The 14,549-nt window shown below is 38.6% G+C and overlaps 1 protein-coding gene across 15 annotated transcripts in view; it reads left to right on the top strand.

Moving 5' to 3' along the window:
• The window catches only part of FAM122C (family with sequence similarity 122C), a 127,139-nt gene that overhangs the window by 54,732 nt on the left and 57,858 nt on the right, over nt 1-14,549 (top strand). The window contains exon 9 of one of the 15 annotated variants that reach the window (XM_023525289.1): nt 10,969-11,114. The exons of the other annotated variants lie outside the window; for them this stretch is intronic. The gene's annotated coding sequence lies outside the window, so the exon portion shown is untranslated. Of the gene's footprint in view, nt 1-10,968; nt 11,115-14,549 lie in introns of those variants that run through there. 15 annotated transcript variants of the gene reach the window in all.

Here is a 14,549-nt window from a genome sequence, read left to right as displayed (position 1 = left end):
CGAGCCCAAATAACCTAACGCTTCATCTTAAAAAACTGGAAAAAGAAGAACAAATGAAGCCTAAAGTCAGCAGAAGGAAAGAAATGATCAAAATTAGAGCAAAATTAAATGAAACTGTAAACAACAACAACAGCAAGAAAAACAATAGAAAAAAATAAATGCAACAAAGAGCTGGTTCTTTGAGAAGGTTAATAAAATTGGCAAACCACTGGCTAGACTAACTAAAGAAAAAAGAGAAAGGACACAAATAAACAAAATCAGGGATGAAAGAGAAGAAATGATGACAAGACACCACAGAAATACAAAGGATCATACAAGAATACTATGAAAAATTATATAACACCAAATTTAATAACGTAGAAGAAATGGATCAGTACTTAGAAAAATACAACCTTCCTAGACTGAATCAAAAAGAACTGAAAAATCTAAATAGACTGATCAGTAGTATGGAAATTGAAACAATCATCAAAAACCTACCAAAAAAAGTCTAGGACCAGATGGCTTCACCAGTGAATTCTACCAAATATTTAAAGATTTAATACCTATTCTCCTCAAACTTTCAGAAAATAAAAGAGGAGGCAATACTTCCTAACTCATTTCTGAGGCCAATATTACCCTGATACCAAAACCTGGTACAGATAACACAAAAAAGAAAACTACAGACCAATATCTCTCATGACCACAGATGAAAAAATCCTAAATAAGGTACTAGTGAACCAAATACAGCAACATATTAAAAAGATTATATACCACGATCAAGTGGGCTTCATCCCAAAGGCACGGGATAGTTCGACATACGCAAATCGATTAATGTGATACGCCACATAAACATATTAAAAAATAAGAATCATGCGATCTTATCAATAGGTGCAAAAAAAGCCTTCGACAAGATACAGCATCCATTTATAATCAAAACATTTAACAAAATCGGTATAGAAGGAAAGTACCTTTACATAATAAAGGCCATCTATGACAAACCCTTAGCCAACATTATACTTAATGGTGGAAAACTAAAAACCTTCCAAGATCAGGAAGAAGACAATGATGTCTGCTGTCACCACTGTTATTCAATATAACACTGGAGGTCCTAGCGAGTGCAGTCAGGCAAGAGAAAGATATAAAATACATCCAAATAGGAAATGAAGAAGTCAAACTGTCACTATTTGAGGATGGCATGATTCTCTGTATAGAGAACCCTAATGACTCCACGAGAACACTACTAGAAACAATAAGCAAATAGCGTTCCTATATTCTAATAATGAATTGTCAGAAAAAAAGTGGAAAAAATAATTCCTTTTGCAATTGCAACAAAAAATAAAAAATCTAGGAATAAATCTAATGAAACATATGAAGGACTTATATAATGAAAACTACAAGACCCTATTAAAATAAATTTAAGAAGATACAAAGAAATAGAAAGACATTCATGTTCTTGGATGGGAAAAATTGACATAGTTAAAATGACCTTATTACCTGAAGCATTACACAGATTTAATTCAATCCCCATTAAAATCCCATCGGCATTTTTTTTTTAAAGAAGTAGAACAAAAAATCATCAGATTTGTATGGAGGCACAAAAGACCCCCGAATTGCCAAAGCCATACTGAGAAAAAAAGAACAAAGTTAGAGGCATCACTCTGCCCGACTTCAAATTATACTACAAAGCGACAGTAATCAAAACAGCATGATATTGGCAGAAAAACAGACACATGGACCAATGGAGCAGAATTGAGAGTCTAGAAGTAAACCCATATTTATGTGGGCAAATAATTTTTGACAAAAAAAGCCAAAAACATATAGTGGAGAAAGGAAAGCCTCTTCAATAAATGGTGCTGGGAAAACTGGAAAACCACCTGCAAAACAATGAAGCTAGACTGTTGTCTATCATCACACACCAAAATTAACTCAAAATGGATTAAGGACCTGAATATAAGACCAGAATCAATAAAATGCGTAGAAGAAAACAGGAACTAAACTCAAGGACCTTGGACTTAAAGAGCATCTTATGATTTTGACCTCAAAGGCAAGGGAAGTAAAAGCAAAAATAACTGAATGGGACTACATCAAACTAAAAAGCTTCTGCACAGCAAAAGAAATTGTCAACAAGATAAAGAGACAATCATCCGAATGGGAAAATATATTTGCAAGCAATGCCTCTGATAAGGGCCTAATATCCAAAATATACAAAGAACTCATGCGACTCAATAACAACAAAAAAAAACAAACTCTCCAGTCAAAAAATGGCTAGAGGACCTGGACACTTCTCCCAAGAAGACATCCAAATGGCCAACAAACCTATGAAAAGATGCTCAATTTCACTAGATATTAGAGAAATGCAAATCAAAACTACAATGAGATACAATCTCACACCTGTTAGAATAGCTGTCATCAACAGGACAAGTAATTTAACAAATGTTGGAGAGGACGCGGAGAAAAAGGAACCCTCATACACTGCTGGTGGGACTGCAAGTTGGAAAACAGTATGGAGGGTCCTCAAAAACCTAAGAATTGATCTTCCATATGATTCATCAACCTCTACAGAATATTTACCCCAAAGACTTGAAAACTCATATCCAAAAAGATATTTACACACCGATGTTCATAGCAGCATTATTCATGGTGCCAGGACATGGAAGCAACCATGCGACAACCTGGATGGACCTCGAAATAATCATGCTAAGTGAAATAAGCCAGACAGAATAAGTAGAAAACCACATGCTATCGCTTATATGTGGGATATAAATCTAAAAGCAAGAAATGAATAGAACCAACTCATAGACATGGACAATAGACTAGTGGTTACCAGAGGGTATGGGGGAAGGAGGAGGAGGGAGGTAGAAGGGTAAAGGGGGTCAAATATATGGTGACAGAAAGAAATCTAACTATGTGAAGTGAACACACAATGCAATATATATGTGCCTTATTGTTAAATTGTACACCTAAAACACTGGATTTCGTTAACCAGTGTCACCATAGAAAATATATATTGAAGGAGAAATAAAGACTTTCTCTGACAAAAAAATAAATAAAAGAAAATAAGTTTAAGTAGGGAAGGGTAAGGTGATTTAAGGAAATCATTAGGTATCAAATATCAGATTATATGCGCATATGACAAACATGGTGATGATATAAGTGAATGCCTACTTCAGTGATTGCTCATTGCTAGAATAAGTCCAAACTCCATAATGAAGCGGCCACTCTATTTTATATAGCACTGTACAATATTAGTATTTTTAATAATATCCCCCCACTCCCAGCACTCCTGATCCCCTTTAACCTGCTCTACTTTTTCTTTTTATTATAAGACTTATCGCCTTCTAACATTTTGTATAATTTTCTTATTATTTTTATTGTTTGTTTCTCTTTGCTAGAATGTAAGCTTCCACAGTGCAGGAATTTTTTGTTGTTGTTGTTCTTTTTGTTCACTAAGTGAACAAAGTGCCTAAAATAGTACCTGGTCTGTTGTAGGTCATCACTAAATATTTGGTGCCTAACTGAATGAATGACCGTGACATTCACAATCCTTCACAATCTGGTCCCATTTTCTTTTCCATCTTCACCTCTTGTCATTCTCTCCATTCTGTGTCACTGATACTAGCAGTTTCCCATGCATACCATTTGTTCCCCCATATCTGTGCATTTACTCATAATCTTTCCTCTGCTCTGAATAAATAATCATGGATCTATGCAAAGATTTAGTTGTAAGAATGTTCTTCAGTCTGGGTTTGTACCAGTGAAAAAATTGAAATAGCCTTAATATCCATCAATAAGAGTAAGTTAGAAAAATCATGGTAAAATGATGGAGGGCATTTGGCACTTTCAAAATTACAAATGCACATAGGCTTTGAACCAGCGATTCAGCTTTTAGGAGTTTATCCCACAGATAAACTTGCTCATGTGCCAAATGAATATGTGTTGATGAGTCACTGCAGTGCTTTAGTCACTCCTATTAGACACAGCAGTGACAGAACTCATTAAATTATTATGTACAGCTATATTTATTGACGTGGGAAGATCATAATAGCTAACATTAATTCAACTTGCTATGTGTCAGGCACTGTGATAAGTGTTTTTATATATTTTTATCTTATTTAATCCTCATAACAGCCTTGTGAGGTAGTTACTTAAAATAGTCCTCATTTTACACAAGAGAAAATGGACTCAGGGAAGTTAATTTACTTACCCAGGGTCAGACAACTAATACAGCAAAGCTAAAGTGTCTGAAATTATTATGACAAAAAAGTATGTATACTACAACCCATTTTTGTAAGAAAAAGTACATATAGATATACAAATGTATATATGTGCATATAAAAAGATTGTAAAGGAATACATCAAAACATTAACAGTTGGATGGTGTGGTTGTGGGTGGTTTTTATTTTCTTTGCTTATTATTTTCTGACTTTTCAATTTCGAAGCTGACTTAGAAGGAGGAAGTGAAGCCAGCAGGCATGAATTACTTGTGTAATTTTAAAGATGACTAAATTTTAAAAGTTCAGTGGTAGTGTAGAACAGTGACACAGAGGGAAATGTTTTTAGGCTAAGATGAAAAAAACTAGCGGAGAGGAAGATCTTGTCCAGAGGGAAAGAGGATGCGTCCTGCGGCCAAGTGAACCTTAGTTTCAAGGGCACAGGTGGAAGAGGCAATCTTGAGGAGTAAGTTATCTTGTTCCTATGAGGCTGATGGGTGGGGAATGAGCAGGCACAGGCAAACAATGCAGTGAAGCAGGAAAGGGCAAAATAAAGAAGCAAGAATTGAGGGAGCTCCTGTTTGATTACCTGTGTCCTGTCCTTGAATTCCAAAACTAGGCCCTGTACTGAGGGATTGGGGTGAGGGTGGGGAGAGGATTTGGAACAGTTGCTAAGAGAAATTCAATACAGATATATAAAAGGATTGCTTCTCAGCCCTTGGGTCCCCGCCTGAGGCTAGCTGGCCTGGCTTTGTAGCAGAGCCAGTTAGTTTCATGACCTTCTCCAGCAATAGTTAGTAGCCTGGTAGTTGGGGGTGAGGAGAATGGATAGTGGGGTTTTCACAGGGCTGGAGATTGGCGGAGCAGGTGCTGCAGAAGGTCACAGGGGAGTAAGTCCATGGGTCAACACTAGCATGGTAAAATGGCTGATCATGAGGCTGACTTGAAAGGAGGAAAGGAAACTAGCTGGCTATAGATGACTTTTGGGGGGAAGGACAGGCTGGTGGCTACAGGGCCCAGAGAGTGGTAGAGGGAGGCCCATAGGAGGCTGAAGTCAGAGGGGTATTTCTTAGTTGGTATGTTGAAGCTGTCCCCTGGAAGTAAATGGAAAGGAGAAGCAAGGAAACCATGCATGATAAAATGGCAAAGACAGCATTAAAATAACTTACCTGATGGAGGGCAATTTGGCAATATCTATTATGATTACAAATGTACGTTCCCTTGCATCAAGCAATTCAGCTTTGAGGAGTTTCTCCTTCAGATACACTTACTTGCTTTTGTGCAAGATGAATGTGTAAGGTGAGACAATGCAGCATTATCTGTAATGGCAACAGATTAGAAACAGCCTAAAAGTCCATCAATAGTGATCTGATTAAAGTATGGCTCAAAAATGGAATGCTAGGTAGCTGGAAAAAAGGAGGAAGTTCTTCATGTGCTGATATGGAGTAATCCCCAAAATATTTTGTTAACTGAAAGAAGCAAGGTGCTTACCATCAGTGTGACTAGTTTGCAATTTACTTGCTAACTTATGCATTAAACATCTCCGGGAGGATACATAAAAAACTGCTAATATTGGTTGTCACTGAGGAGGGAGAGATATTGGCTAGGTGACAGGGAATGGAAGGTGACTTTTCACTTGTCCTTTTGTTTTGTACCTTTTTTTTTACTTTATGAAAGTATAATTCACAAATAAAAATTGTATATATTTAATGTGTACAGCACGACATGCCTTTTAAACTTTGAGCCATACGAATACATTACTTACTTAATGAAGGAACTAAAACATTATATATATTACACATATATGTATATATAATTTGAATCTCTTTTATAAATATGAAATCATAAAACAAAAGCACAACAAAAATTCCCATCATGATTTGTTTCAAACCAGTCAATTTGCCGGGGTGATGGGTAAGAATTTGGATGAAATGCAATTAACCATGGGTATATGGGGGTTCATTTTCACTTGAAACATGAAATTGCCATTTTAGTAGGTCAAAATGGTTGCATTTTGGCGATTTCACATGGTTTAAGCTAATGCTCTTCTTATTATTTTATGTAAATTTTACATAATATAAACGTTTCTAAAGAAAGGAAAAAAAAATGAGCTCCCACCAGGGCCTTGCTAGGAATATTTGTGTACTTTTTCATCCTGGCTCTTGTATCTCGTAATTGAGTGGAAATTCCCGTTCCCCAATTGACTTCTCAAACAGCAGTACTGCCTCACTGATTTCCCTTTATTATGGGACCCAGTACTGTTCTCAGGAATTTTCCTATTAACAACAATCTCTCCCCATCCTGTTGTGTGTTAATTGGGTACTACCTTATCCTTACTGCTGGTAAAGCCCATTCTGTCCTTGAAAAATCACTTCTTTAGTTTCTTATGATCACTTGATGTTCTCTTCCTACCTCACAATCTATTATTAGCAGTCCTAACTAATTTGGGGTCATGCCTTTATTCCAGTTACTTATTAATCAATCTGGGGGCTGATGTCTTTGGGACATTCAGTGTACAGCACCACAAAGTTCATCCCAAGCCATCAGTAGGCACACCTGTGTTCAACCTTTCAGCCAAGTTGCTTTGCTTATGTCTGCACTTCTTATGTTACCTTAGAGGCTATGGTGACTTTGGCCTGGCCACCAACACCTGTTTACCCATGCCTTGTTGTCTATCCTCAGGAAGCAGGTGCCTTCCTCTCACTGTCTACAGGCCTAGGCATCATCTCTATCCCATAGTCTATTGTTCAGATCTGTTGGCATTTCTCACTAGCACTCCAAACATTAAAGTTCTCCCAACTTTAAGCTTCCCCTTTACCACCTCTGTAAAGTGCCTCCTCTGACCCTATTCTCCTGGGAAGTCTGAGTTTAGCATACCTCCTATGTGCTCTCACAGCATACTTTATCACACTGAATTGTACTGGCCTCTTTATTTGTGCCACCCACCCCAGGCTATGAACCCTTGGATTAAGGATGGAGACCATGTCTTCTCCCTTGAATATCTCACAACTAGCATGGCACTGGGGACATGGTTAAATCTTCAAAATAATATATATATTTTTTTTTATTTCAAATACTTTCAACTTACAGAAAATTCTATACAAAAATAGCAAAAAGAACATTAACATATGCTTTATCAACATTCATCTGTTAGCATCTTGTTACACTTCTCTCTTTCTCTCTCCACACACACACTTTTTTTTCTGAAACACTTGAAGTTTCAGGCATCATTTCCCTTTGCCTTTTGATAGTTTAAGGTGTGTTTCCTAACAAAGACTTTCTCTTTTATAAACAATAAAACTAGCAAATTCAAAAACAATAACATCAATATAGTCATACTATTATATAATATACAGGTCATATTCAAATTTTGTGAATTGTCCCAACCAGGAATGTCTTTCATAGTTATTTTTTTTCTGGTCTAGGATCACACATTGATTGTATTTAGTTGTCATCTCTCTTAATTCTCTGAAGTCTCCTTAAATCTGGAACAGTCCTCAACCTTTCTTTGTCTTTCATGACATCAACATTTTAGAAGAGTACATGCCGGTTATTTTGTAGAATTTCCCTCAGTTTGAGTTTGGCAAATTTGAGTTTGAGTGTACTCATGATGGGAGGTTATGCATTTCTGGCAGGAGTGAAATATGTAAAGGCACGTGATAATTGTTGGTGATGTTAACTTTGATTACTTAGTTAAGATGATGTCTGCCAGATCTTTCCACTGTAAAGATACTATTTTTCATTTTGTACTTAATAACTAATGTATGGGAAGATACTTCGAGACTATGTAAATAATATGTTTCTCATAAAACTTTCACTCACTAGTTTTAGGATCCATTTATGACTCTTGCCTGAATCAATTATTACTATGGTGGTTGCTGAATAGCATATTTTCAAAATAATACATATGTATTGATTAAATGAACTGCTCATTTGTCCTACAGAAGGGCTGCCTCCTTCACTAGCAGAGCAGTCTCTGGTTGGCTGCAAGAGTGGTGTCTAGGCAGAGACAAGCTGGCAGCTTGGCTCTAAAGCACAATGATAATTTGCAATGCTTGAAAACCTTAGATGAGGTCGGTTCTCCTGCAAGCCCAGCTGGCCTTTATCAGAGCTCAAAATGGAATCCATGGCTTCCCCAAGATAGTCTCCATGCTGAAGGATAGCAGCAGCAGCTGTTCGCTCAGCAGGCCCCATGTCTGGCCTGCTCTTACTGTTTTCCATCGAATTTGAGGGCAGAGGGGTAACGAAAGTGGGACACTCTTGCCTTCTATTTTGACTTATTTGAAAAACATAAAGTGGAATTCAGTATTCCACACAAGCTCCTTTGCCATTCTGGAGACCCACATTTTAAGACATTGGATCAAGGCATCACTTTTATGTGGATTCATGTACAGAAAAGGAAGGGCACCATGACTACATGGAAGGTAGAGGGAAGTACACAGTGGGGTTATTTCTGTTTGAGAGCTGTATTAGTTTCCTAGGTTCTGCCATAACAAATTACCACCAACTGGGTGGCTTAAAACAAAAGAAATTTATTCTGTCACAGTTCCAGAAGCTAGGAGTTTGACATCAAGGTGTAGCAGGACCATGCTCCTCCAGATGTCTCTAGGGGAAGATCTTTCTTGCCTCTTCCAGCCCCAGGTTTTCCTTGGTTTGTGGTTGCATAACTCCAATCTCTGCCTTCATCTTTACATGGCCTTTCCCCCTCTGCATATGTATGTGTACTCCTTATGTTTGTGTCCGTGTCCAAATTTCCCTCTTATAAGAACATCAGTCATATTGGATTAGGACCCACCCTAATGACCTCATCTTAACCTATTTCCAAATAAGATGACATTCAAGGTACCTGGGGGCTAGGACTTCAACATATTTATTTGGGGGACCCGATTCAACCTATAACAAGAACTATATCTGAAATCCAGCTCATTAGAGAACACAGAGCGGGGTGCCATTTGCTATAGTACTTCAGCCCAGTGTAACAGAGCCCTCTGGCCCTCCTGCTCACTCCCATCTCGGTTGTCTTGCCAATATGTAAAGAAGGAAAATGAAGTAGGCAGATCATGCTCATCTCCCTTGGAATAGACTTTGGACATAATTTTCAAATGATCACAAGGTATTCGTGTAACCATTGCATAGCGGAACATAATAGAGAACAATCCACAGTCTGTAAGGCTCTGGCCCCTGTATTCCTCACAGAATTTTCATAATTATGATATAAATAGATTTGTCACTATTTGACAGATGGGGAGCATGAGAGCCAGAGAGGTGAAATGACTTCCCACAGGTCACACACCTACTGACAGGAAGTTCCGTGCAGAGCAGATTCATGTCTGTGAAGCATAGAACCTAGACCTGTGGTAGGTGCTCAGTAAATTTTTGTTGGCTGAATGAGTAAATGAATGACTAAATCTGGGACTACTGTAGCTCTGGTCTTCATTTCATGATCCATTACTCTTTCCACTGTACCTTACAAATGACTGTAGACTGAGGTATGGTCTCAAGACAATGACTGGAGTATAGATGTGAGCGGGTTGATTTCAGATTCTTTTGCTATATTTGATAACCTTCTGAATTCTGTGGTAATGAGCATATCAGTCTGTAAGTGATTTTTTTCCTGCTGTACATCTGATAAATTGATTAAGAAACCATTTTGTCAAAGTACTTAAACCATTGACTTTAGTTTTACTTGAGCTACATAATATTTGTCTAAAATTATATTTGTATGAAAAACAGGCCTTATCACATGGACAGTGTTATTATAACAGTGTAGCAAGGAAGTAATGAATTCAGCATATTACCTTCCTATATTTGAAATGGAATATTGATGTTCTCTTATGCCCATTTCTGGGTCTTCATAACATCACTGAGGCAGCCAAGAAAGCTCCAGTTAGCCTAGCCAACAAGGACTTACAACATGCTGATTGCCCAGCCCTCTGCTAGGTACTGTGGCAAAAAGAACAGAAAGAAGCTCTCTCAAGGAGCTTACAGTCTAGTGAGTGATGTGGCATTCACAGGGGAAACAGTGGACAAAGAGAAGGGTAACTTTTGCTAAGCACCTGTTAGGTGCCAGACACTTTACAAACCGTGTAAGGCAGGTATTACTCCCGTTTCACATATGAGCAAACTGAAGAGCAGAAACGTTAAGACAACTTGCCTAAGATCACATAGCTAGTAAGTGGTAGAACTAGGATTTGAACACAGGGCCCTGCAACTCAAAATTAGAGAATATGAGAGCTTACAGTCAAGTGCTTGGTTGCATGGGCTAGATGAGATGTACTGAAGAAATTTCAGTGAGATGCATGGAATCTACAAAGGCCAAGATGGGGCCTCTGGGTGATAGTGTCAGGAAGCTGATAGCCTGTGACAGTGCTTCCATCCCAAATTCCTTTATAACCTGCCTGTTACAACTGCCTGTTCTCACTGAAGGGCTTAGGCCCTGTCTGCTCTTCTGATGTATTGGGGGAGGTGGGGAGGGGAAGTTGGTACACATTTTCACATGCAATGCAAACTTCCTCCCTCTCTGAAGCTAGCTGAATTATTTTTCCAAGTGCCTGATCTTCTGGGGCAATTTCTCCATGTTTCTCAACCCCAGAAGCACAGCTCCCTCTGAGCTGAAAGGAGCCTCTCTGCTTCATGCAGTAGCCTGGTGCCTCTTATTTCAGAACCACAAGACCCCACACCCTCCTGTCCTGCCCTTTCCCTCCTTCCTACCCTTATGCTTCTATTCAATCTAAGGCATGAAAGGAATTTAACATGTTTTTCCTTTTTTCCTTAACAGTGAGAAGAACTGCTTTAGTCAGATATAGAACCTTCCCAGTCTGCTCAAGGCATTACCAATCAAGTATCTCCATTCAAAACAGCAGATCTGTAGAATAAAGTAAAAGGAGAGCACATGCATTCTCTTTTTTTCCCCAATGAAGAAATTAAGAGGGAAAAGGAAAACTTCCTTCTTAAGTCTGTAGTTCATTTCATAGCATTATGGTATGTTGGGTTAGGGAGGTGGGGGTAGGGTTCTCTCAAAGGAAAATAATTGGATAAATAAAGGGTTTTGTGGAGCACTTAAAAGTAATTCAGGATGGTGCTTGAGATTTTTTTTTAACTTTTTATTTTAAAATAATTATAGATTTATAGGAAGTAGCCCTTCGCCCAGTCTCCCCCAATGACTACATCGCACATAATTATAGTAGCATATAGAGGCCAGAAAACTGACATAGGTACAATGTATGTATATAGTTCTATGCCATTTTATTACATATATAGATTTGTGGAACCACCACCATACTCACGATACAAAACTATTCCATCACTACAAAGATCTCCCTGGTGTATCCCTCCCTTTATAGTTACACCTATCCCACACCCTCCCACCATCCCTAACCTCTGGTAACCATTAATTTTTTCTCCATCTCTATAATTTTGTACTTTAAAAAGTCGAGTTACCTTAAAAAAATGGATTGGAACCTCTAGTTTTCACAGAATCTCAGGCTCAAAGGAGTAAATTGCCCAACCCAATCTCCTGGCCCTGCCCAAATTCCCTCTACAACATCTCTTGTAAGTGTCCATCTAGCCCCTACCACAAACCAGAACCTTCTCCAGAATTTTAGGAGTGTTGAGGTATTTGACATAAAAAAATTTAGGGTAAGGACATTGTTTTCTTCCATGCATGTATTCAATAATTAGGAAAAAAACTCTTACCTTTATATTGAATATTACGAAATGCCCTCTCACATGTTGATTTTCCCACCACGCATTGTTCTGTCCCAAACAAGTATCTCCCTTTTCCATTCCATTTACCTAATGAGAGGGATGAGAAACCTGGAAGACTCACGGAAAATTCCAGAAATTCCTTCCTTAACTACAAATAGTCTGACCTTCAGCATTTGGGGACTTTCGAATGTAAGTGGTTCATGTGTGGTATTTACTTCCTTAGCTGATTGTGACTGTGTTATCTACATATCTGCAAGGGTCATTCCTTGAGATAATCTGAACTGGAGCCCAACTCCCAGGACTCCCTTGTGGGTAAGAGAGCTTTGACAGGGCACTTTGCAGCCCAGAACATTAGAAAATAATGAATCAAAGTCATGCTCAGACCAGAAGGGGCTAGCAGAAGTGAAGCCATGTGGGGTTTCGTGGCAAGAATTAATTTGGATCCCCCATTTTTTCTCCCCTGGACTGCTTTGAAATCTTTCCACTTTGCATGAAATTAACTGGCTCTTCACAAAGAGCACCGTACTCTCCTCAACTGGACAGCAGCACATACACAAATCCAGACTCAGACCCAATGGGGTATGTCCTTTAGAAGAAATGAATTCAAACTAATGGTTCCCTCCACAGCCAGCCCCAGAGGCAGAGGTGGGGCAGGTATCTGACTTTGCGCCAAGAGACACTGCAGTCTAATGCTTGTCCTCTTTCTACTTGAAGTCAGTGCAATAGTGTCCCAGCTTCCTACTTTCTGAGTAGGGGTCCCTGCCTTCCAGAATACACATCACTTCCCCTTAGGTGACAGAGAATAATGAGCAGTGAGGGAGGGAAAAGGAGAATGCAGCTAGCTATGTGACCCAATCCAAGTGACATTGCTGAGTCCACATCACAGCTTACAACCCACAGCCTTCAATATGCATGATGAATGCAGCTACTCATGTCTCAGCGTTTCCTCCCTCACCAAATAACCCACAGGTGTAATTTGTAATTTCCAAAGTGAAAAGATATTTTCAACTGATATAATAATCCTGAGATGTTATCAGCTGTCTTGTGTTTTTTAGGGGATAATTTTGTGGCTACTCTTGTACTTTTTCTTCAACCTATGGTAAGTGGAAAGAAGAGAGGGCCAGCTCATGGTCTGGACGCCAATTTTGGCTCTGCCCCTTCCTCACTGTGGATAGCAAATAACTTCAACTCTCAGAGCTTCAGTTTCCTCTTCTGCAAAAGAGGGATAAATAACTGCCCTTCTAACCTTACAAAGGTGGTCATTTAGATAAACAGATCTTAGAAAAGTCCTTATAAAAGTTTCAGAGGGAAAATAAGGTGATTAAAACATTCAAATACAGTATTAAAAGTACTGTTTTAAAATATTCTTCAATGTTTAGAAAAACATTCTTTAACTCTTAAAATGTTACCCATTTTACATTAGATGGCCTTTTTTTGGCCTATTTTGACTCAGTTCTTAGTATTGTTCACCATATTTTTTAGCATGAGGGCGAGGTTGGCCATAATATAAAGTCCATGTTAAAAAACTTAACTTCCACAGCTGAAAGCTTTTTTAAAAGGAAGGGTTTATTGAGCCATATGCTAGGCAGAAAAGGACCAGGTCCTGGGGCATGAAATCTAAAACAGCAGCAGCACCAGGTAGAGAGTCAACATTTCCACTGTCCCAGGCAATTTTATACATTATGTTTTGGGAAAGAAATGATATCACTTGTTTTGAAAGAATTTACATTGGCTACAGGTAAGGGGAATGGGGAAAGGTAAAGCGGCGGCAGTTCTATCGTAAGTGAACAGTCCTTAAGGAAGAAAAATTTACTACTTTCGATTGGTTGCAGGCGATGGTCTTGAATATTGTGCATATGCAGGATGTGGTGGCATCTAGTGGTCGGCTAATAGACACCTGGAGGTTTATTAGAAGCTTGAACACACATTCAAGAATGTGAACAGTCTTGTTAGTTGAGCCACGACTATTAACTGCTTAAGTATTCCTGTGTTTCTTACTCTCCAGCCACTGTAATTTAATTCAGAACATCTCAGAATTTTTCTATTGTCATCGTTATAATGTGAGATTAAAAAAAAAAAGAATGAGGGATAAAGTGATCCAAATAGTTCTTTTAAGGCAGAGAAGTGCATTAGGAATTTGATTTCATGCATAAAGACAATTAGCTTTGTTGAGCCAGTAGGTTTACTACTTTTCAGTAGGATTAGGTTCACAACAGCAAGTCGTGTCCAAGTCATTTCATTGTAAAGTAGAAAGTCAGTTATAACCCCTACAGGGGCCTATCACAAGCCAGTTTGCATGCCTTTTCACCTGGCCTTTTTTTTTTTTTTCCGTGAGGGCAGATTGTCCTGAACTGGATCCCTGGGGCTTTGAGTTGAGAACTTCATCAGATTTCTGCTAGAAGCAATTAATCATCAAATCAGCTCATTGCAAAACCAAAGAACCATGCTGATCCATTAATGCAGGTCCCCAGGGTCATTAGGGCAGCAGAAAGAGAAGGAAATGGCTTAATCTCCCAGGATTAGAGGGGAGAAGTTCCTGAGATCTAATGAGTTCCTGCTAAACTGGGGGTATGCTCAAGGAATTATGATTTTTCTACCTTTCCCTGTAATATTCCTTCCAAAAACCTATCCAGAAAACAAAAGGGCCTATTG

Source organism: Pteropus vampyrus, unplaced genomic scaffold (assembly GCF_000151845.1).
Source record: "Pteropus vampyrus isolate Shadow unplaced genomic scaffold, Pvam_2.0 Scaffold548, whole genome shotgun sequence".
Lineage (NCBI taxonomy): Eukaryota > Metazoa > Chordata > Mammalia > Chiroptera > Pteropodidae > Pteropus > Pteropus vampyrus.
This window is presented reverse-complemented; position numbering and strand designations above follow the sequence as displayed.